Source organism: Sus scrofa, chromosome 10 (assembly GCF_054392235.1).
Source record: "Sus scrofa isolate SSC_HxYL_T2T_F1_AM1 chromosome 10, Sscrofa_HxYL_maternal_Yorkshire_Landrace_v2.0, whole genome shotgun sequence".
NCBI lineage: Eukaryota > Metazoa > Chordata > Mammalia > Artiodactyla > Suidae > Sus > Sus scrofa.
Genome location: NC_139392.1, coordinates 49,504,540 through 49,529,500, shown reverse-complemented (window position 1 = coordinate 49,529,500; position 24,961 = coordinate 49,504,540). Strand labels below are relative to the sequence as shown.

Sequence of the window (24,961 nt, the reverse complement as noted above, 5' to 3'; positions counted from 1 at the left end):
TCTTTCTGACTTACTTCACGTAGAGTGAGAATCTCTAGTTCCATCCATGTTGCTGCAAGTGACATTAGTTTGTTCTTTCTGATGGCTGAGTAGTATTCCATTTTGTGTGGTGCAGGTTTGATCCCTGGCCTGGGAAGTCCCACATGCTATAGGCATGGCCAAAACAAACAAACAAAAAACCACATCTGACAGATACCACTGGTGAATATAATATAATACCCATCCCCTACTTTTTGTCTCTTACCCACCTTCACTATAGAGGCCAGCAAAGTTAACTGCTCAAGGGCCTAGCCTCCCTTGATGCTAGAGGTGACTAAAAAGATCAAAGCAGAAGTCAGATAGGGCGAGGGAAACTTCTTGGAAAATGCCTGCTTTCCTGATAAAAAGGGATAGCCATCACATGTATGAACTCTTTGCCCCAAACTTTCTATCTTGAAAGGAAATATGACATCTAGAGGTGGTAGTGTCCACATGGTGGCCAGGTTGCAATGAGCCATCACACAAAGGGAGAAGACACCTGGGTCTTTTATGGCATCACACAACTGCTGCACCTGCCCTGAACTGCCTACCTTCAAACTTCTTGCTATGTGAGAGAGAGTGGAAGAAATACTATTTGTTTAATCTGATAACAAATACTATTTTTCAAGCTACATTAGTTGGATTTTTCTGTCACTTTCAGCTGAAAACATTCTGAACAGTTATAGCTCCTCTGTAGTTGGATTTTACCAGATTAACACAAACAGTACTTTTATTCCATTGTCCCCCCCAAGCATGGAGGTGGAGTGCAGAGAAAAATTCTTCACCAACAGTCTTACAAGCCACCAGATATTTTATATACTTCTCTGTGCCTTCGAACCTCCCAGGGGCACAAGCAAACCCTTTTCCCAAAGCCCAAACACCAACAGTAAAGATCCTCTCTCTAATGAGTACCTCTGCCCTCTTACACTGCCCTGGAGGACAGCATCAGGCTCAGTGTACTTGCTGGCATGGAGGGCAAAACTGACCTCTCCTTTGTTTTTTGTTTTTGTTTTTGTCTTTTGTCTTTATAGAGCCAAATATGTGGCATATGGAGGTACCCAAGTGAGGGATCTAATTAGAACTGTAGCTGCCTGCCTACACCACAGCCACAGCAACACCAGATCCAAGCCATGCCTGCAACCTACACCACAGCTCATGGCAATGCTGGATCCGTAACCCACTGAGTGAGGGATTGAACCCACAACCTCATGATTCCTAGTCAGATTTGCTTCCACTGCACCACAACAGGAACTCCCTGACCTCCCCTTTTGTTTGTCTGTTTTATGGCTGCTCCAGTGGCACAGGGAAGTTCCCAGACCAGGGATTGAATTCACACCACAGTTGCAAACTACACCACAGCTGTGGCCACAGTGGATCCTTTAACCCACTGTGCCAGGCCAGGGATGGAACCCACACCTCCAGAGTGACCCAAGCCATTGCAGCTGATTCTTTACCCACTGCACCACAGCAGGAACTCCTGAACTCTCCTTTTGGAATTGGCACAAAGTACTAATTGTTTTGAGTCAGGTAGGTTCACTTTTCTGACTACCTGCTTGGTTTATGGCTTTAACACTGAAAATGTAGCATGTCCCGCTCTGCAGCCTGTGAACTGTGTAATGGTTCTGTTTGATGTTGGGCACAATCATCCAGCTATCCATGGAGTTACACAGGCCTGTAATGTGGGCAAAAACAAGGATGTTAAGGTAATAGTGAGAGGATAAGAAAGCACACTGAGAATTCATCCTAAGTCCCCCTGAAAGTAAATTTCATTTTGTTTTCTTTTGAATCCTGGAAGACATAGTGAGATGAACCTCCTCTGCTTCTTTTCTCCCTTGGAGCTAAGTTTATGCCAGGCTCCTTGCTTCTGGTAGTTGGCAGTAACCACTAGTGAAAGTTAGGTTACTTCAATTTACTGCCAAATAATATAGGAAAAGCTTCTATACAAAAATCACAGAATCATCTTTTCTATGGAGTCTCTAGATCTTTACCCCAAAGGTCCAGTCTTCTGCAATCTGAGTTTGACCTTGAATGGGTGGGTTCTGTGCAGAGCACTGTAACATGGAATCTCAGAGCCAAAAGGACACTTAGTCACTATATTCCCTTCACTTTACAAAAGGAATCTAAGATGTAGAGAAGAAAAGTGATTTTTTCCCAAGGCCTCAGACAGCTGAGGATGGTGTGAGCAGAACCCTAGTCTCTTTAATACTAGTCCAGTGTTTTATCCACTACATCAAAATTCATGAAACAAGCTACAGTGCTCCTTGGTCTCTGCAAGATAGTGTAGCTTTCAGGCTCATGATTCAACTCTCCCACACCATCCTCACCCTTATTTCCAAAACCAGCTGGGCTCCAAGGTGTCATAGGGAAGTCCAGGAGATGATATAATAATCAATATGAAATATCATCTCTTTACCTGGCACTACTCAGTTTTACTCCTTCCTGGTTATGACTCTAATATTCATTTGAGGTTGGGTGGTCCAAGAACACATTGTTCTCTGGAACCTTCTTCCCTCTCAAGTAGGGAAAGGGATCAGAGATCTAGGTTTCTGCTTTTGAAACTCTTTAGACTATAAACATTGACTTAGAGAAAAGTGTACATAATTAAAAACATGTATTCAGCTAACTTTTAGTAAAGGCAGGATCAACATTCTTGTCTGTGAATTATCTAGATGTCTCTCTTATGTTACCTGGTTTTTAGTCAGGTTACCAATTTTTAACCATAATTCTACCGGAGTATGGAAAAGAAAGGGCAGGAAGAAAAGAGTGGTGAATTTGATCATTTCTATGCAGCTTAAGCAAAAGGTTTACTGGAGTTGAAAGATGGAAATAATAATAAATGATTTGAAAGAGATATGATCAGGAAGGTTTTATAATTAACTTGGGGGGAAGTAGGAAAAGTCTAAATTAAAACTAGAAAAAGAAGCATAATGGAGTGTAAACAGATGTGCTATAGAAAGAAGAAAAATTGGTGGAGATATTTAGTGACTCTCATGGAAAGACAATAAGGATTAAGAGCCAGGAACAATGTTTGAGAGCTTGGTTGCCTATTTGCAAATGCAAAGTATTAATCATAAGCTGCATATTAAATTTGAAAACAAAGAGAGAAACATATGATCACCCAGGTATACTTCTAACAATACAAAACAAACCAAAAAACCCCAAAGACAAAAGAAACTTCAAAATGAAGTACTATACACCTATGAAAAAGGAAGATGATCTCTGTGAACTGATATGGGATGATTTCCAAGATATACGGTTAATTTAAAAAATAAAATTACAAAAGAGTATTTGTAGTATGCTACCTTTTTTGCAAGAAAAAGGGGGCAAAATAAAACATACATTTGCTTTGATTTATGAAACAGTAGTAACAACAGGAAGGAAAAACAAGAAAATAATCAATTTGGTTAACTACATTGGACTGGGGTTGGGGAAGAGAATTAAAAGGATACAGGAGAGAATGATACTTCTCTGAGCATATCTTTTTTGTATAGTTTTCCTTTTCAGAAACATACCATTGTTTTACAAATTCAAAAAATTTAAATCAATATGAATGGAAAGAGTGGGGTCTAAAACTAAATGGAGACAAATGAAGCCACTTGCATTTTAAGCAGAAGAAACCACAGCAAAGGGATGGGGGCAAGAATTGCAAACAAATCCCCAACTATTGCTTGTTTTTGTAGTGCTATTGTATTTTGAAACAATTTCAAATATACTATGCGATGGAGCAAATGAGCATCTGTGTTGGTATTGTTGGGAGCCAGGGTTCTCATTGTGGAAGTAGGAACATATAAATATGAAATGGAGGATGGCAAGTAGGAACCTGTGGGGATGGACTGGAAGTGGAAGTATTGACATGAACTCATGATTTCTAAAATATGTATATGCATGTGTATACATATGCACATATATGTGAAGTATGTGTATATTATATGTGTATATGTATATGTATGTGAGGTGTTGTGTGTGTGTTTCTAGTATCCAGGTTTTGGATTCTAATACATTCTGCCATTCAAAGGGACCAAAGTGCAGTACTCTTGTGGCTCAACAGGTTAAGGATCTGGTGTTGTTGATCCATTGCTGCTGTGGCATAGGTTCAACCCCTGGTCTAGAAACTTCCACATGCCATGAGCATGGACAAAAAAAATTAAAAGTACCAGGGTTTCTCAGGAAAATGGCTGATTTCAAGGCTGGGGCAGGATATGATCAAAATGAGCCTAGAACATTTTGCTATGCTGGAAAGAAAGGAACTGCTTAAGAAAATGATAGAACATAAGGACCCAGGAGTCATCTTAAAGGGCTCCCACCATGTGAATCTGGGCAATCTGAGCACCACAACAACTAAGGGCAGTAAAGAAGTATAAACCACTGAATGAAGAGAATTCATGAGTCCACACTGAGTAGAAAAATGAGCCGATGGAGGATGAGATTTTGCCTACAGTAGAATGCAGAATAGCAACTTGTAAGTGTGGGAGGGAATGCTCAGTTGGAAAATGATCATTTTGCCATTATCAGAGTAAAGGCTGAACCAGGTAAGAATTATTGATGCTAAAAGAGGGGTGGGAGTGAGATGCACTTGATGAGGAAGGGAGGATATTTTCACAGTCTTAAAGTATCACTGCACAGATTGTTTATTAGTTGCAAAAGGAAAAGTAGTAAATATGCAGAGAAGAAGTTAGGCAACACCTTTGACCAGGCTATCAAAATTAGCATCATCAGTGAAGGGCAAGTAGATACCATGTGTCTCCAAATGTGATGCCCTAAACAGAACACATCTCTTATGTGATTCTCCAGCCATGAATGCATAACCTGAATATAATCATGAGGAGACATTAGATTAAACCCAAAATAAGGAACAGTGCAATAAATAAAAGTCACCTTTAAAAATATCAATGTCATTAATATATTGAAATTAATGTATTAAAGACAAAGAAAGGCTGAGAAACATTGTCACCACAGAGACAATGTTGAGTACTTAACCCACTGAGCCACAACAGGAACTCCTCCATTCACTTTTTTTTTTTGTCTTTTGTATTTTTAGGGCCACACTCATGGTATATGGAGGTTCCCAGGCCAGGGGTTGAATTGGAGCTGTAGCTGCTGGCCTACCCCACAGCCATAGACACATGGGATCTGAGCCAGGTCTGCAACCTATACCACAGCTCATGGCAACACCAGACCCTTAACCCACTGAGCAAGGCCAGGGATCGAACTCCTGTCCTCATGGATAAAAATCAGGTTCATTAACCACTAAACCACGATGGGAACTCCCATTCATTTGTTGATGGATGGTTGTTTGTATGTCAATTATACTTCCATAAAGTGGTTTTGAAGAGAAAATGTGGGGAAACCTCAAGGGAATGTAGCTCTCAGAACCAGGGTTCAGTCAATAGTGGCAGGCCAGACCAGCATATAGGACTAGAGTCTTCATGAATGTTGTTGCAAGTAAAATTGTTTCAATTTTTTTGCCAATCACCACCCCAAATTTTGCTTCAGGGCTCTGCCCTTGTCCCTATCTCCACTTTCTTATCAATGATCAGAGGAAGAAGATATGGAAGGCAGGCTTGGTGCCAGGGTCGGGGGGAGTAAATATGTTGAAAGGCACAATGTAGATACAAAAGGATTTTGGCAGGCTGGAATGAGGAGTCAGAACTAACCAGATAAAATGCCACTGAGAATAAATTCAAAGTGTTGTATTTCAGTTTAGACACTCAACTGTATAGGATTCAGATGTGGAATACCTGGAGATTTCAGCCTTCTCTATGCTCAGTCACCACAGTAGTCAATGTGGCTGCTGGAAAAAAAGGTATGGAACAAAGGGACATCAGGTAATGCACAGAGCAATAATTCAGCTCTCCTCTGTGGTAGTCAGACCACTTTCAAAGTCCTGCTATCACTTTTTTAACAGCATATTTATAAAGCACTTTGACAAACAGGAGTGTGTCCCAGAAAAGTATGTCACAGTGGTTAAAGGGTCTGAAACCATGTCACATGAGGATGCTTAGCCTGGAAAAGAGAAGATTTTGAAGGGATGTTAGAGCTACCTAAAATTATCAGAATTGTCATGTTGCTAGCGAGGCATAAAGGGGAAGCTGTGATTTAATTCATTAAGCTTGGAGTCTGATGGACGTGGGTTCAAATCATGACCCCATCACTTTGTAGCTCTGTGACTTTTGGGCAATTCATGTAACTTGAGCTTCAGTTTATTCTATATAAAATAGAATTCATATCATCCATTTCATAGGGCTAAGTAAGAAGTCAGGAGGTCCAAATTAGATAAGGGAGTATTTGTAAATGGAAAAGCATAATACATATATGTTATCATTGTTGGTATTCTTCATTAGGAGGAAGGGTTAGGCTTATCATGAGGAAGTACTGACAATTGTTTATAGCTGCACAACAGCTGACTGGGCTGTTTTGCTACATCTCAGCTACAGTTCAGTTTGAGCAGGAACAGGTCAAGCACCTACAAGGTGTCTGGTAGAAAGGAAGAGGATTTGACTAGATGAATTCTAAGGTCCCTTCCAATTACAAGATGCTATGATCTTATCACTATTAAGAATTATCCTTTAAGTTTGTCTTTACAAAGGACAATATGGTCTTGAAAATAGAGGTGACTTCTGACAGACTTTTGATCTTTCTCACTTCTTGGGCTTATTCTCAACCCCAGGAGACAACTGTTCTCCCCCATATCAGGAAAGAGAAGCAGTTACTGGCTTTAAGACTTTCCAGAGAAGGAGAGACAAGTGCAAACAAGCATACTGGGGAGGCCTTAGTAGTTTGTGACTTCACAACCTGAAGAAACACCCAGTAAGACAGCTACCAGGGCCAATGGTTTAGTTTGGAGCTGCATGAGGCAAGTGTTTTTTAGAGTTTGACCCTAAATGTTCGCTTACCTCCCCACCCCACTATGTGGACCTAAATTGTCACAAAATGGGAAAAGGAAACCTATCAATCAGGAGAGTTTTGTTGGAAAAACTCCTCTTATATGGGTCTGTAAGGTCAGACACAGAAGCACAAATGCAAGGTAAAGAGAAAAATACTAATTTGCAATTACACAGATGTAGAACTTAGGACGTGAATCAGTTCTAGTCTTGAATCCAGTTATAATTCTGCTTTCATTTCCATATTCCCCAGTACATTGAGCAGAACCTGAGGTTGGAGTTAAGGTCCCACTCTGCCTTGCCTTACTCCAGTTCATCAGAAGATGAAAGCATAACACATGACCTAAATGACTGCTTTAGAGATGTCTTTCATTTGGTGGCTCACTGATGCATTTTTATATTTGGTGTGACTCTTGGAGGACATGGAGAAGGGTCAGCGGGAAAAGCGACAGAGGCAGGAGGCTTGTCACTTTTTCATTGATCCAAATAGATATGGAAGGAAGTGGTAGTCTTTGAATGTCATGTATTTTACCATGATAATGAAGTGGGAGAGAATCAAGGAGAGAGATGTTCACACACATAGAATCAGCAATGATGGTGGCTCAGATACTCAGGAATGAATTTTGTGCTGTGTTCTGATTTAGGAGAGTGGAGTGACATGGATTAACTAAGGAAAAGCTAAGAATTACATAAACAAATGGGAGTGGCCCCAGTGACAACCCAGCAAGGAAATATGCAACTTGCTTGTTACCCATCAGTAAGGTCTTTGCAATGCCCTGAGGGGGAACTTGCACTGTCTATCAGACACTAGACTGAACAACCTAACATGTCTTACAAACACTTGCCTCATGGCACCCCAGCCAATCTTGAGCAGCTTACTGCTTCCTTACATTTCCTTATTTCTGGCCACAGGGCCCAACTACACCATGACTTACTGATGAAGTTAGCCTGGCCAGTAAATATGGTGTACTGAAACTCATAGGAGCTGATGCTGAACTCATCAACTGAGATCCAGTGGACTGTAATGGTGTCATGGGAGGCAGTACAGAGTTCCTCTAAGATAGATGGTGGGTTTGGGGCTATAAGGAAGGGTTGAAAAGAAGGTAAGGAAAGCATGCTCTCTGTTCTGGAATTTGACAATCATTACTTTTGCTGCCCAACCCAACATCTCATGGAAAGGAGGTTTTCTTAATAAGAGGCTTTAGATTGAATGTACCATACAACCTGAAGCCAAGTGCTGAGACCTCAAGTTCCCCAAAACTACTTTTGCTTTAATGATAAAGGTATTCAGGCAAAGATCTAAGCCTTGGTTATGGAGATGATTGCTCATCAATGTTTTTGCCCATTATCTACTCTGCCTACACAAACTCATAGATATTAGAGCAAAGCAGTCATGTGGTTTTCTTATTACATGACCTTCAACCTACTTGTTTTTATTTCTTTCTTTTTTTTTTTTTGTCTTTTCTAGGGCTACACCTATGTCATATGGAGGTTCCTAGGCTAAGGATCCAATCAGAGCTGCAGCCGCCAGCCTACATCACAGCCACAGAAATGCCAGATATGAGCCTCATCTGTGACCTACACCACAACTCACAGCAATGCCAGATACTCAATCCATTGAGCATGGCCAGGGATCAAACCCGCAACCTCACAGTTCCTAGTAGGATTTGCTAACCACTGAGCCCTGATGGAAACTCAGGTTTGGTTTGTTTTTTAATTTCAAAATGTTGTATTATATACTTTGGCAGTATTAATATGGGTTAATTGTGCAAATTAACATGCGTTTCCCCATCTGTTAAATGGGGGTGATAATTACTCATAGTTTCATTGTAAGGATCATGATATAAAATTACTATACAGCATCTGGCATAGAGTAGATATTCAACAAATGATAGTTGTTGTAATCCAGTAACAAAGATAACTACAAACACAAAGTTGTCATGTGTGTATATCTGTCTCATGAAATGATCATTAAACAATCATGAAGGTAGCCAGTGCTTTTTAAACAGATTGGTTGACTCCTTCATTTTCTAAAATTTTCTGTGTCAGATTCTTTTTTTTACATTTTTATTCCTAACTTGCTAATTCATAAATTTCCTTAAAACCTTTTGGATAGCATCTGTACCCATGTGAGACCTCTCTAATATTCTTCCATTACCAGTGAGTTTTACCCTGTAACAAGTGACATTACATTACTGATGTGCTCAAAAGGAGAAAACCATCAGAAACATCTTGTTTTTCACTTTTAAGTAGGGATGGTATGTACACCCATTCTGTCCTCAGAAATATCTGACAAACCACCTTCCTTTTCTGTTACATGAACTAAAATATATTCTATCTAAAAATATACATGTTACTGTATAAAAGTTATAAAAGCATTTACATTATCGATATTGTCCTTTTCAGATTATTTCAATGCTAATCATAGCCAGGGGCTTGGTTAAAACCTTCCCCTAAATACTATACTTTGATCTTTCATAACATTGACATTTAATTTCATTATTCTCTAATTGTATAATGCTAGGCTAGTCTTATCTCCCCAACTAATTTGAAGTGTCTCAAGAGCAGGATCCATAAATTGTATCTCTTATAATCTTCCATGGTCCCTAACACAGCATTGGACACACAGAAAACAAACAATTGTTGAATGACTAACTGAATAACTAACAACAACACGAATGCTAACCTTTATTGAGCATTTAGTATATATAAGACATCATGCATGTACTTTGCATACATTACTTAAGTTACTCTCTACCATAACCCTGTGTAGCAATTGTTATTTCCATTTTGTAAATGAGACTCAGAAAGGTTAAGTAACTTACTCAAGGTCACACAAGGGTCAGAAAAAAAGAAATAGAGCTGATCCCAAGTTCATTGGGTTCTAAACTCTATATCCTTAACTACCTAGACAGTTACTTTTATTTTTCTAAAAGGTATATTTTTACATACTTTAGCAATTCTAAACTACCATGTTCTACATCAGAATTGTCTTTGAGCTTTGATCAAAGCATACATGTCTAGGCCCTGTGCCAGACTTGAATTGGAGACAATGAAGATCCTTGAGCACTCAAATAATGGAAAGGAAAGAGCATTAACTTGGCAATAATATGCATTCTAGAGCAGAGGTAGGAGGCACTGTATATAGAAAGAACAGAGAGGAAACTTGTATGTGAACTAGCTGTAAGGGGATGAAGAGTTAAATAAATACATATCCCCTGATACACATCTACCAACAATAGCTTTGGGCCATTTCTGAAAATAGAGGTATTCCAAGAATTAATTTTATTATTTCTGTAGTATCTGTTGTGACTTCTCCTTTTTCATGTCTTATTTTAATTGGGTTTTTTCTCTCCTCTTCTTGGTGAGTCCAGCCAGAGGTTTGTCCATTTTGTTTACATTTTCAAAGAACTAGCTCTTGGTTTTATTGATTTTTTTCTATTGTTTTTTGAATCTCTATTTTATTGATTTCCTCTGGGAACTATGTCTAGTCACTTATGATGGAGCATGATAATGTGAGAAAAAAGGATGTATACATGTATGTGTAACTAGGTCACCATGCTGTACAGTAGAAAAAAAATAATGCATTGGGGAAATTAAAAAAGTATTAATTTTAGGCCAGGATAAATGAACGAATGACTAATACAATGAGAGCCACTGAATAATTTTAGGCAGAGGACTGATGTGCTCAAATTTATGTTTCAAGACCAATACTCTGGCAGCAGTGGACAGACTGCAAGGGGTCAAAACTGGAGGCAGATCAGATTTTAAGGTGTCTGTGAATGAGCAGAAGGTAAAGATGTGACAGGAGTGTAGACAAATAAAACAGAAAGTTAATTCACAAAACATGAAAACAAATAGCCAATAAATATTAAAAAGTCCAACTACCTAAGAAATCAAAGAAACATAAATTAAAATGAGGTAGTATTTAAGATTATATATAATGACTTTGTAGGAGCTTTTATACCTGTATTAAATAATGCCTACATATTTCTATTAGGACTGAAAATGAATCAAATTTTGGAGGTCAAATTTAACATTAAATGTTAAAAATTGAGTTCCATGGTGGCACAGTGGGTTAAGGATCTGGCATTTTCACTGCTGTGGTATAGGTTTGATCTCTGGAACTTTCACATGCCTCAGGCACATCCATAAAGAAAAAAATAATAAAACATCTTAAAATGTAAATATTCTTTGACATCACAGTTCTACAGCAAGAATTTTTTGATCCATGATTTTGTTCATTCTTAAGCCTAATGATGCCATAATTTACAAAATTTGTGCTGATGGCTTATCTCCTCCACTTTAACACTTCTAACTATGTGGTAAAAGCACCATTACCAATCACACACCTACAGTAGTTCTATAGTTGTATGTGTTTTTGCATGGCTGTTTAAAAGACAATCCAGAATTATAACTTGGTCTGACTTAGTGAAAAATTCACAAGCAAAATTTGCTGCTTTATCTTATCATGCTGAATTTCAAAAAACAGCTGACCTTATAGATTATGAAATGTGAGAATTTTTAAATATTTTTATTTGGAATTATATATAAACAATACTAAAATGCCTTTCATTAAGTAAAAGGCAACATTTTAAATACAGAGAATTTTAATTAAATAAGCATGTTTAAGACCAAAAAGAGAAAGTAGACATTGTCAGCTTATCTTCAGTCTTTGCCTTAACAGAACACAACTGGAAGCACACATGAATCTTGCTCTATTCTGTGAGACAGTAAAGGGATCTCCTCAGTAGTTATATATATTAAAATATATTAATATATCCAGTTATATAAACCTAAATATTAACTCAATCTCCTATAGATTTTGAGATGTAATCACCATCTCTGTGAAAAACTGAATGTTATTTTTTTACTTTTAGTGGGGTATAGTTGATTCACAATGTGTTATTTTCAGATACAAAGCAGAGTGAATCAGTCATACATACACATATATGCATTCAAAGGGTGAACACCATTAATCAAGTCCAATCATATCTTTAGAGGGGAAAACAATGATTGTACTTGCAGAAATGGAACTACTCAAAATTCATAAAGCTGATCATATTCATTGAGCTACAAGCTTACCTTATGTAAGCCATCCCTGTCCAACAGAAATATTCTATCAGCCACTCATGAACTGAATTCTGGTGTATAAGATCAACTTAAATATGGTACACATAAAAAAGTCATGAGCCATGAGCTACTTCTGTTTTGTATTAAATAAGGCACTGGAGTAGCTTTTTTGAGTTAAGCTATCAAGTCTGCCTTTTCTCCCTCCTTAATGCCAACAAAGATCATTTCTGTCCCAGGAATGTACTTCCTGGGATTCTCCAAATACCCCATCAACATCTCCTCTCCCCAGATGATGGCTTTTGTTCTTGTTGGCATCTGTGTAAGAGAATCCAGGGGTCTGACCTGTATTTTACCCAAACAGACCACAAAGATGTGGCCCAGTCTCATGTTTGCCTCTCTATTCCATGGTAAGTCTCTGGGAAACTTTTAGAACAAAAATATTCTAGTCCTTTTTAGCATCCCTCATTTTAAAATAATTCCTTCATTACACACTACACAGAGGCTCCCACTTGTAAATCAGATTTCCTGCTAAGTACTTCATATTTTTTTTACTAAAGAAATAACCAAAATGGATGCAAAGACACAACTACAAAGGCACTCAACACACTATATGTAAACCAATTGTCTAACAATGGGGACTGAGCTAAGTAATGCATTGTGCATCAAAAGATTAAACAATATAAGACCATTGGAAATCAAGTTGTAAAAAAATATCTAATGACAGAGGAAGGTTTATGATATATTGCTATGTTTCAAACATAGGGTAAAATGTAGTATTTACAGCATGACTTCATTCTGTGATGGATCTATATCTATATATCTATATCTGTATCTATATCTACTCTGTGATCTATATCTATATATCTAAAATACTGTATATATAGCATGACCTTATTCTGTGATAAATCTATATCTATATCCTCCCAAATTGGTAATAGTGTCTAGAAGGTTAAGGATGAGATTAAAATGACATTGAGGTATATATAAGTGTTTGTGTGTGTGTGTGTGTGTGTGTGTAGAAATGTTTAAGCTAAACACAACCAACGTCAGCTATCTCTCAAGGCTTTGATCTCTATTAGGGATAATATAATAAATGTCATTTGTAAGGTGGCAGTAGAAACTCTCCCAGTTAAAATTTCATTTTAACTCAAGTCTTGGTTATTGATGAATGAATAATGGTGGGGAAGAATTTCAGACCCTCTGAGAAATGAGCAAGAAAAATATTTAAGTTGGGTAGATGATTCTTAAGAAATACTATGTAATTAGCCATCTATTCCACAAACCCCATAGGCCATAACCTGAGCCCATGAAAAGAAGATTTAGATATAGAGAGTTGGCAATCATCAACAGCTAGATAGCTTTCTTTTTTGTTTTAAAAAGAACCCCAGCTACATGGTAACTGAAGCCCTAGGAACTTTAAGTTTGCAACAGGGAGAAAGTGTAATGAGAAAAGAGAATAGCTTAAGACAGAATCACAGGGAACAATATCATTAAAGGAATAGGTCAAGGAAGAGTTGCTGCTAAAGGCAAGTGAAACCAGATAGGTAGGAAGAAAAGAAGGAGTGTTCTCAAACTAAAGGCAGAGAAATTTCAAGTTAAATTGGTCAGTAGGGACAAATGCTACTGAGAGACCAAGTAAGATGGGACCGTGTGATAAAACAAAGGATTCTCTCATATTTAGCAACAAGGTGTTCATTTGGTGGCCTTTGAAATAACACCTTCAAAGTTTCTTATTTCATAGTTCCTAGTGTGGCTCAGCAGGTTAAAGACTCAACATAGTCTCTGTGAGGATGCATGTTCAATCCGGGGCCTCACTCAGTGGGTTAAGGTTCTGGTGTTGCTGCAAGCTGCAGTGTAGGTCACAGGTGTGGCTCAGATGTGGTGTTGCTGTGGTGTAGGCCTCAGTTGCAACTCTGATTCAACCCCTAGCCTGGTAATTTCCAGCTGTAAAAAAAAAAAAAAATGTGCTTTAGATTTTTTTCCCTGTTCTTTTTTTTTTTTTTTTGCCCCACCCATGCCATATGCAAGTTCCCGGGGTCAAATCAAAACTGCAGCTGTGACCTATGCCATGGCAACACCAGATCCTTAAGCCACTACACCAGGCCAGGGATTGAACATGCACCATCACAGAGGCAACTTTGGATACTTAACCTGTTGCCCCACAGTGGGAACTCCAAAGCCTCAGATTTTTAAAATACAGGTCACATTCAAAAGACCAGGAATCAAAAAAGCATCAGTACATGGAAGTTAGGAGACAAGGAGCCATGTCTTCAAAGTTATAAGGAAAATTTATTTCCAACCTATCAAATTAGAAAATAAATTTTAAATATTCTTTAAACAAAAAATTCTCAAAAATGTATGTCCTTTGTACTTTTTCTTAGGAAGCTAATCAGAAAATTTGTTCCAGCAAAATTAAGGGAATAAAATGATACATGAAGGGAAAAATCAGGTGGAACCCAATAGAGTTCCTAATTAAGAACAAAGGGCTGAAAATCAGAGAAACTAAGTAGATTGGAGATCACAAGGCAGAGTACTGCAGAGGAGAAAGCTGCACAGAGAGGATTCTAAAGACCTTCAGAGGGTTCACCTTTAGTATCCAACAAACTACTGATCAACACATGCATGTGAGGAAACTGTCCAATGCCAGAGAAAGAGACACCCAAAAAGATTAGAGGGAACAAATCCTAATGCTCATATGGGACCAGGAATGGTGTCTGTTCCCACCAGCTAAACTATAAAATCTCATGATTCATGGGGCACTCAGTAGAGCACTAAGATGGGTCTTGCCTCAGAAGTGCGCAAAAATTTCCCTTGGACTAAACACTGCTCTGATTCCACCTAACAAATCTTATAAGCAAGACCTGAAAGAACAAGCTATTTTCAAGTAACTTAACTGTGTCCCAGAACAAAGTTTAGAAATATCTATGGGAATACAAAGTATATAGCACCCAATAAGACAGAATTCACAATGTCTGGCATCCAATACCGGACATGCAAAGAAGCAAGAAAATAAAACCCATAATGAGGAGAAAAAAGCAACTATTAAAACTGACTCAGAACTGATACAGGTATTAGAGTTAGACATTAAAGAAATTATTATAACAGTATCCCATAAGTTCAAAAAGCCAGAGAAAACTAAGTGTGTTAATTATATATATGGAAGATATAAAAAGACCTAAATTGAATTTCTAGAGGTGAAAACTACAATAACTGAGATGAAACTAGAGAAGTTAGTGGAAGATTAGGCATTAAAAAGAAAAGCTTAGTATGTTTGAAGACATATCATTTGAAACTATCAGAATGAAACACAGAAAAAAAAGCTAAAAAAAAAAAAGAACAGAGCATTGGTGAGCTCAGGACAACTTCAAGCAGCCTAATATACATATAATTGGAGTCCTTGTAAGAGCAGAAGTAGGTAGCATAAAAATATTTGAATAAATAATGGATAAAATTTTACTAAATTCACAGAAGCCAACTGTTAATATCTAAAATTGAAAAAGTAGCAACATAAGGATATTATTTAGAAACATAAAATTCTTGCCAATAGAAGCACCTAATAGAACTGAAATTGCTTGTCTTGGCTGTAAACTTGCAGACTATAGTGCTAGATCCATAGATCTGAATCCTGTCTCTGCCCCTAAACTAGTTGGTTGGCCCTAGAGGAGTCATATCACCTCTATGAGCCTCATTCTCTCTTTTGCAAAATGGGAATAATAACAGTGTCTATCTCATAAAGTTTTGTGCAGGTTAAGTGAATTAATACTTGTAAATGCTTAAAATAATGCCCAACACAAAGTAAATTCCCAGTATTTTTATTATTATTAGAGAGCAGAAATTGGGGATGAGAAGAGATTGCTATTTCTTGCTGTATTACTATTAACAACATTTGATGAGGTACAAGTATTACCTTAATATATAAATAAATTTTAAATGTTTAAGAAGAGTAAATTAGAGGTAAAGATATGAAAATTCTTTCAGGAAGTTTGCTGTGAAGGGAAGGAGAGATGGCAGTAGCTAGAGTATAAGGTAGAGGAAAGTTGCTTTTGGTTTTTTTGTCTGTTTGTTTGTTTTTAGATAGGAGAAACACAAAAGTGGTTGCGAGGTCAACCTGCGATGGGGCAAAATTGGAGCTATGGAAAAAAGAAAGTACATAGCCAAAGCACAAATGAGCGGATATCTCTTCCATTTAACCAGAAGGAAGAGGGAAGTAATGGATGTCAGTATTCCAGCAGTTTGGTATGAGAAATTGAGGAATTTATCATTTCATATCTACCACTTTCTCTGTAAGATAGGATTTAAGTCACTTGCTGAATATAAACAGAAAGATAGCAGGGTTGGAATTTTTAGCTGAGTACAGAAAATTTTTTTCTTGTCTTTTCAGGGCTGCACCTGTGGCATAAGGAGGTTCCCAGGCTAGGGGGAAAATCAGAGCTGTAACTGCCAGCCTTCACCACAGCCACAGCAACGCCAGATCTGAGCCTGTCTGTGACCTACACCACAGTTCATGGCAACACTGGATCCTTAAGCCACTGAGCGAGGCCTAAATTGAACCTGTGTCCTCATGGATGCTAGTCAGATTCATTTCCACTGAGCTACAAAAGGAACTCTGAGCAGAGAAAATTTGAAATAGACTTTATTGAGACCAAGAAAAAATAAAGCTGACCAAAGCAATTTCTAGTCTGTACTGAGGGCCCAGTTGAGATTAGAAAACATAAATTTGTAGTGCAATAGTACCAACATCTTTGGTTACATGATGTTCTCCAGCAAGGTTCTGCAACTCAACTATAGGCATGGAAAAGATTGGAATAGATGGGCTGATTCGGGGTTGGGATCTTATTAGGTTGGTGTGATCTAAAGACAGTGGGACAAAGGAACTGTGGATACTGAAGATAAAGTAGCTGAAGTGATAAATCGCAGACCCTAAATAGGCCAAAGGGAGAAATGAAGACAGTGTAGCTGGCAGGTAGGAGTCAGGACTTAGGGGTTCCAAAGAAGTTGAAGAATAAATGCACTGGAGAAAAACCAACATCTGTAAGTATAGAGGTTTCAGTTAGAAAGCAGGATGTTTTAACTTATGCCTTAAGTGAAATTTGGACTGATACTGAGGTTCAACATGTAGGACATGGAAGTGAGTGGATGAAGTGTAGCAGAGGTGAGGGTCAGTAGAGGAGGGGACAGCAAGGAGCCAGGAGACAGATGGCTAGAGGACCAGATGGGTCAGCCATGTGGATGCTGCTAACATGACCCAGAATGATGGCTGAAGCAATAGAAGGGACTACTGTGAACCTGGAGCCAAAAAGTCTTCAGTGAATGAGAGGGCACTATAAGAAAGTCCAATCTGGTCTAATGAGCCCCTGCAGCCCCTCAAAACCTTGGTGACTATACTGAACAGTGATTCACTTTAGGTCTCAGATTCTTCACAAATGTTGTATAGATGGGCTTCTAAGGATCCATGAGTCCTCTGAAGTTGTATGCAAAATTCTGTATGTATATCTATATCTAATATGCATTTTCCTCCTTGTGAAGCAGGTTCATGACTTCTATTAAATTTTCGAAGGAGTGGCTGATTAAATAAAAGCCTAAGAGTTATTGCTCTCAAAGATTTATATGAGGAAGAGCGAAATGAAAATGAGAGAAACTTCACGTGGACATAGGAAGGGCACACACCTATCTATGTGGCTGAAAGTTTCTCTGTCCCTCTACCAATGCCAGCATAGAAAGCTCCAGCCCTAAGTGGGCAGTACAGAGCTACAGCATGGCTAGGGCACAGGGTTGGCTGGGCATTGGAAGAACTGGGAGACCACAGAAACAGAAAGAACATTTTCCACACTGAGGCTTAGTAACTAGCCAGCTGGTAAAATCTTCAGGTGGTAGCTGCTACATACATGCCTGAATAGAATTGAATCTACACCACAGCTCACAGCAACACTGGATCCTTAATCCACTGAACAAAGCCAGGGGTTGAACCCACATCCTCATGGATCCTAGTTGGGTTCATTAACCACTGAGCCATGAAGGGAACTCCTCTTTCCTTTTTTTTTTTTTTTTTTTTTTTTTTACCATACCTGCACTATACAGAAGTTCCCAGCCTAGCGATGGGACCTGGGAACTTCTTTTCATAAGAGCAGGCATGTTGAAAGAACATAAGGAACTCACCTCATGGCAATATTTTTTTGCAGACTGGAGGAACTGTGCCTGGTCACTTTCTTTCAGGGTATGTTCAGTTTGGTTGATGAGGACTGTTGACCATTCAAGACACTGGCAGCAATTAGCAACCTGCTGTGCCAACTTTCTTAGTTTCATAACCTTAAAGAATTAGCAAAAGATAATGTGATAACATATCCAGTGCTTAATTAAAAATGATAAAACAACATGAAGGTGATATACTGTAGTGATTCTAAAAATAAGAGCTATTCATATCCCATGGTTCCTGTACTAGTCACTTGCCTTCTCACCTCCCCTCCATGTCTGCTTTACCAAATCCCCTCCCACCTATGGCCCACTTACTTACCACTCAGTCATATACTTTAGGTTGCCTACCCCCTCTTTTTATTGATCGCATTAATTTTTTGACTATAAAAGCAATGAATGGCCATTATAGAAAATATAGAAAATGAAAAGTATGAAAAGAAACCCTACAAGATTTCTTATGGCACAATGACTGGCATTGGCAGTGTGGTGACTAGGGTCACTGCTGTGGCCCAGGTCCCATCCCTGGCCTGGGAACTTCTGTATGGTGCAGGTATGGTAAAAAAAAAAAAAAAGGAAAGAGGAGTTCCCTTCATGGCTCAGTGGTTAATGAACCCAACTAGGATCCATGAGGATGTGGGTTCAACCCCTGGCTTTGTTCAGTGGATTAAGGATCCAGTGTTGCTGTGAGCTGTGGTGTAGATTCAGACAGATTCAGACATGGCTTGGATCCTGCATTGCTGTGGCTATGGTGTAGGCTGGTAGCTGTAGCTCTGATTCGACCCCTAGTCTGGGAACTTCCAGATGTTGCAGGTATGGCCCTAAAAAGCAAAAAAAGAAAAGAAAAGCAAAAAAAGAAACTCTACCACCCAGAGATCACCACTGTTGACATTTTATTGTCAATATACTGTCATACACATTTAATATAAAGGACCTTCTTTTTCTTTATGAGTATCTACATTTCTATGTATATATATATATATATCTATAAGCATCTTTATGCACACCTGTGCATTCACATGCCTGTGTTCTTGGAAACATCAATTCCTTTAGTTGGAACCACAGAGCATGGCACAGAGTAATGGTTATCACTCCAAGCTCTCATAATTTCCCACACTGTACACACAGCATGAGGTCATAATTGCCACACTGATCAGCAGGCAAATAAGCGTAAAACCATATAGAGGCATGGAGGCTCACACTTGACCTTCTTGACCATGATTCTTCAGATCCCATGCTAAAAGCCTAGAAGTCTTCTCTCTCTCTTTCATCTTTTATATCTAATCCTTCTACAACTCCCATCATTTCCTTGCTAGCGATGCCTGTTATGTTCTTCTCTTTCATTTGTGCTACCACTTCCCTGGTTTAGGCCTTCATCAATTCATGCCAAGAATCATTCCTCATAACTTGCTTTCCTGACTTCAGTACCATCCCATTCTGACCTACCCTGTACACCTCTGCCATATCTATGAGTCTTCTCCCGTCCTAAGAAACTACAATGCTTTCCTAGTACTTTTCAGAATAAGACCAAAGACCTTATAACAGAATTCATGATACTTCCATAATTCTGGCCCATATTTCTACCATTACTTTTTTTTCCCTTTGTGTATACCAACATACAGTAAAGCATCCAAATCTGAAGCGTACAACTCAGTTTTTTTGCATATACATACACCCATGTAACTACCAACCAGGTCAAGATATAGAGCAGTTCCAACATCCTAGAACTGCTATCACTTTTATTGGATTCATTGCACCAGGCCAAATATTGCTGCTTCTTTGCCTCCCTCCCTCAAACCTCATTTCTTCTTGCACTCATGATCCAAGTTCAAACTGAAATCATTGGGATAAAACTCTGACATTTGTTGAGTCGACTCAGCCTTGGCCTCACTGAAGTGCTGTGCTTTAACTTTGTCTCTTTGATTTTGACAGCAATCATTTGCTTCCTCTGCTGGATGATCTCTACCAATTTGTCATATTCCTCCATACGTTTTGCTTTATGTGTAGCAGTATTCACATGCCAAGACACTCCAAAGTATTATAAGTGATTTCTGCCTTTGTCCCCTGCTGTCTCTCAAAGGTTCAGACTGACAGCTAAGCATGCATGACTTCTTCCATACCTCCTTCATAAGATCCACTCCTAGAAGTGTAGAGATGATGATACTAATGATGCAAGGGCACCAAAGCACCACAGATAGGAGGCTCTCCAGTCTCTAGTAGATCATGATGGTTAATGGAAGGCCAGGCAGAAGGACAGATGAGATGGGGCCATGTTATTTCCACTGTACAACTCCTTTTTCTCCAGCACCCTGACCTCCTGCTGTTCTTTTGGAATGAGGGTGAAGAGACTGAAGTACATCAGGAAGAGGCCAAAGGCACAAGAATATTAAGATAACATTACAACAACATATTTCTAACATCCTAACAAAACTGTTTTGCTTTCCTTTTTCCCTTCAAAATTTAAAATATATGAATGTATACCTATATCATCACATTAAATATATGACTGTGTAGATATATTTTCACATAGTTGTCATCATGTCTTAGTAGATATTTCTTACCTTGGCCTGTTCAGTATCTGAATACATTTCCTATTGGGGGATATTGGCTACCTCAGAATATCTTTACTACAAAGTCAGGGTTGGCATGGGGAAAAAGCCACCATTCCTCATTGCCTTTCCATGTACTGACTTCTTCTGCCCATCTCTACCATTATTGACATTAGAGGATATGAAGCCCCCAGATGGGCTAAAATGAGAGCAGAGGATCTTTGGGCTGCCTAAGTGTAAAGGGAAAATGAACTTACATCTTTTAAGCACTTAATGTGCCCACCACTTTATAGATAAATTACTTTGTATAATTACCATAACCACTTTACAACATAGGAGCTATTTTTATTTCATTTCACAGTTCTGAGACTAAGAGAATTTCAGTGGCTTGCTCAAGATGCCCCATCTGGAAAGGGGTAAAGCCAGAATTCAAACCAATATGTTATAAAGTGAAACCCCTGGGCTGGATAGGTGGGCAGATAAGATTCAGTCTCATTTCAGCAGCAAACAGAACAGTCACACATGGATGTACAATCATTCCAAGAGTCTATTCAAGGATCACTCAAGCAGAGGTCTAAAAAGTTGAGGAACAAAACAGTGGGTTCCTTGAGAGCATCACAACTCACGAGGTCAGATGTGCTTCATTATCAAGGTAGGGCTGCATTTCCAATTGCTAGCCCTCTTCACAGGGCTCTTTTACATACTCCAAGCCCAGCAAAGCACCTGTCACTGGACCCTGCTGCTTCTGTGGTCTTTGCTGGTAAATTCTGCAATTGCTGAAATAAAATATGCTTGCTGAATTTCAGCCTTGTTCTGTTTTATTTCCACTTGCCAGGAGGGAAATGTCACAATGAGAGCTTCCACTTTTCCTGAATGAAAAATCCCACTCTGGCCATTCTCATTATTTTCCCAGACTCCTTGCCCTCTCCCTACATTGGATCTACCTTTCTAAGACAGGTAGTATCGCCCTCCTCAGGAACTCCCACTCATGTGAGAATAGAAGATGTATTTGGTGCTCCCTGGATCCAGGCTTAGAGTATTTGGTAACTTAAGATAGTTCTCATTTACAGCTTCTGTAAATGAGACTGGTGATGGTGGAGTACACAATGACGTAGTGCCTTGTTTCTTATAATTCAGCCCTTGGACTAACCTTAATATCACACTCACTCTATGCCAGGCACTACCCTAATCACTTTACATAATAGCTCTTTCAGTCATTAAAATAACCCCATGAAGGAGGTACCATTAGCCCCACTTTACAGATGAGGCAACCTGAGCACACAGAGACTAAGTGACTTGCTCAAGGCCACACCCTAGGAAGTGGCAGAGGGGGGATTTGAACCCAGGGAGTCCAACGCTGAGTCCACACCTTCAACGATCACACTCTACTGCCTCTCTAGTCAAGTGCAACAAAATCTTGTCTTTGGTCTGCAACAACTGTCACCTCTTTTGCACCATTCTTTTTTACTCTGTCAGCCCATTCTCTTTATTCATTTGAGACTACCTCTTGTTCCACTAGCATGCCATATATATCCATGTCTTGTGCCTTTGATCAAGACTCTCTTTTCACTTGGAAACTCATTTCATCCTTTGTTTATTAAGCAAAGTTCTACTTGTCTTTCTAAGCCCTGCTCAAAGATTGTCACTTCTGAAACTTTCTTATAACCTGCTTGGGTACAATTGATTCCATATTTATAATCTCATAGCACTTTATATACAATTCAATTATACCCTTTACTACATTACAGGAATTTATTAGTTCTTCTTCCCTGATCAAACATGAAGTCTGGAGGGCAGGGGATGTGTCTTATTTGACTATGGATCTAGCACAGTGACTAGCATATGGTCAATGTTCAGTAAGTATTTTTTGCTTTGAATTGAAAGGGGAGCAGTATCTCACTGCTTGCTAGACATGTCCACTTGTTTATCCAAGTTACCTTAAACTCAGTATATCTAAAAAAATACTCCTGTTTCCATCATGGTTCAGTGGTTAACGAAGCTGACTAGGAACCATGAGGTTGCAGGTTTGATCCCTGGCCTTGCTCAGTGGGTTAAGTATCTGGCATTGCTGTGAGCTGTGGTGTAGGTCACAGATGCAGCTTGGATCTGGCATTGCTGTGGCTCTGGCACAGGCTGGCAGCTACAGCTCCAATTAGACCTCTAGCCAGGGAACCTCCATGTGCTGCAGGTGTGGTCCTAAAAGACCAAAAAAAAAATTACTCCTCATCTTCCCTCTAAATCCAGCTTCCACCCCTGATTTCCCCTATCTTTACTGTACTTGCTTAGTTCACTTGCCTACTTCTACATCACCCCCCATCCCACATAAATTCATTTCAGTGCCAAAGTCTCGCCATCTTTTTCTTTCCAATCTTACTAAAGTTCTTCTGGTAAGACAATGAGGCTCTGAGCAAGGAAATGCTAATTTGAAGCCCTTATCACCCTCTTGGACTATTATTCTAAATGTTTCATTAATTCATCCCCCTACCGCCAGGATTTTTCCTTTGCTACCCACCCTCATAATCCATCCTATACCCTGAAACCAGGAAAAAGTATCACCATCCTCATCATCAACCATGAATTGATCATCCCTTAGGGCAATGCATTAGGTCAGGCCCTGGCCTCAATAAATGTCCAATCCTGAAGGGTGATAAGGGCTTCAATTTATTGGTTCCTTGGTCAATTTTATGGGGGAAACCCACATACATATAAAACAAACAAGTCAAGGTAGGATTAGTGAAATACCAGTGAGTGATATAGACTATAATCTATAGAAATTGAAGGAAGGAAGAGGAGACAAGATGGCAGAAGAGTAGGGGGACATGCTCGCCCTCTCCCACAAACACAACAAAAAAATCACATCTACAGGATAAATGACTTGCACAGAACAGCAACTAATCGCTGGCAGAAGAACCTAAACTCCAATAATGGCAAGAATTTCGTGACATTACTAGGTAAAACAAGAGAGAAGAGGAGAGTGAGAGAAGGTGAATCTGAGCTGGACAGGTGCTCCTGAAAGGGAACTGCGGAAGAGAAAGGGATCCTGCACCCTGGAAAGTCATCTACTTGAGGGAAAGATCAAACAAACCAGAGGAATCTCCAGATGCAGAGAAGAGTGTAGCAGTAAGTCGGAGTTCTGAAAAGCAGATAAAGAACCAAACAGATCATCTGAACTACGGGCACAGTCACCAAAAATTGAGATGCCTGGGTGGGGGCTGAGCACTGAGACCTCGGCTCCAGAGGTTAGTCCCCCAGAAAGGGCTGGGGGAGTGGGGTAGAGCGGAGACTGCTTGGGAGGTCTAGAAACCAGTCTGTCAAGTTTGATGGGGCAGTGACTGCATGGGAGACTAGAAAGCAGAGTTTTGTGGGGGGGAGGGAGCAATATGCTAAGGGCGGGAAAGTGGAAAGCCACATCAGAGGGAACCTGGGAGAAGAGCTGGATCTGTGCCCATGTTGGGGAGGGGAGAGAAGAAGGGGTGGGTCCCCAGTGAATACTCCCCATGCCACAGAAAGCTTACCAGCCTGTAAGCTATCAGAAAGCTGTGCTTCCCAGCACATCCCCTCCCCCATGCCCCCGCCCCCACCACCCCCTACCCACTCGCCAGACCTGGGACTGCCTGACATCTGGGAGGGCTAGCCTCAACAATTGCTGGAAGCCTGCCACCACAAGGGCTGTCCCTGCCCTGGCCTGCTTGCCCTTTGGAGGGGCTACACCCCCGCAAAGCAGCACCAAACACTGCCAGCTCCTGAGAAAAGGTCTGCAGCCCAAAAAAGCTAGAACAAAGGGCCAGGCTGTGAAAAGATCTGCTTAATTCTTCGACAGTCTTTCCGAGTCGGGCTGCCCTGGGGAAGAACCTCTTGGGTTTGCAGCGGCCCAGCTAGTCACCCCAGCTCTCGGGGGTGCCACACTCCTGCGGAAAAACTGCACAGGACTGCCAGCTCCCTGCAGGACCTCCTGCAGCCCAGAAAATTACAACAAGCCTGGCCGGGCAGTGAAAAGATCTGCCTAATTCTCAGACAGTCCTTCTGAGTCAGGCTGCCCTGGGGAAGAGCCTCTTGGGTTCTCAGTGACCCAGATAGCTGCTCCAGCCCCCAGGGGGTGCTGCACTCCTGAGAAACAGCTGCCAACCTCCTACAAGAACACCACAGCCTAAAAACACCAGAGCAAGCTCTGCCTGACCCAGTGAAATCTGCTACCATCGTGGTGTGGACCTCCCAGTCCTGTCTGCCCTAAGGAAGCCCTCCTTTGCTTAC

General features: G+C 39.9%; 1 pseudogene; it reads left to right on the top strand.

Annotated features, from left to right (window-relative positions):
• The first annotated feature begins 1,634 nt into the window (after nt 1-1,634).
• The window catches only part of LOC110258286 (olfactory receptor 4A47-like), a 43,725-nt pseudogene continuing 20,398 nt past the window's right edge, over nt 1,635-24,961 (top strand).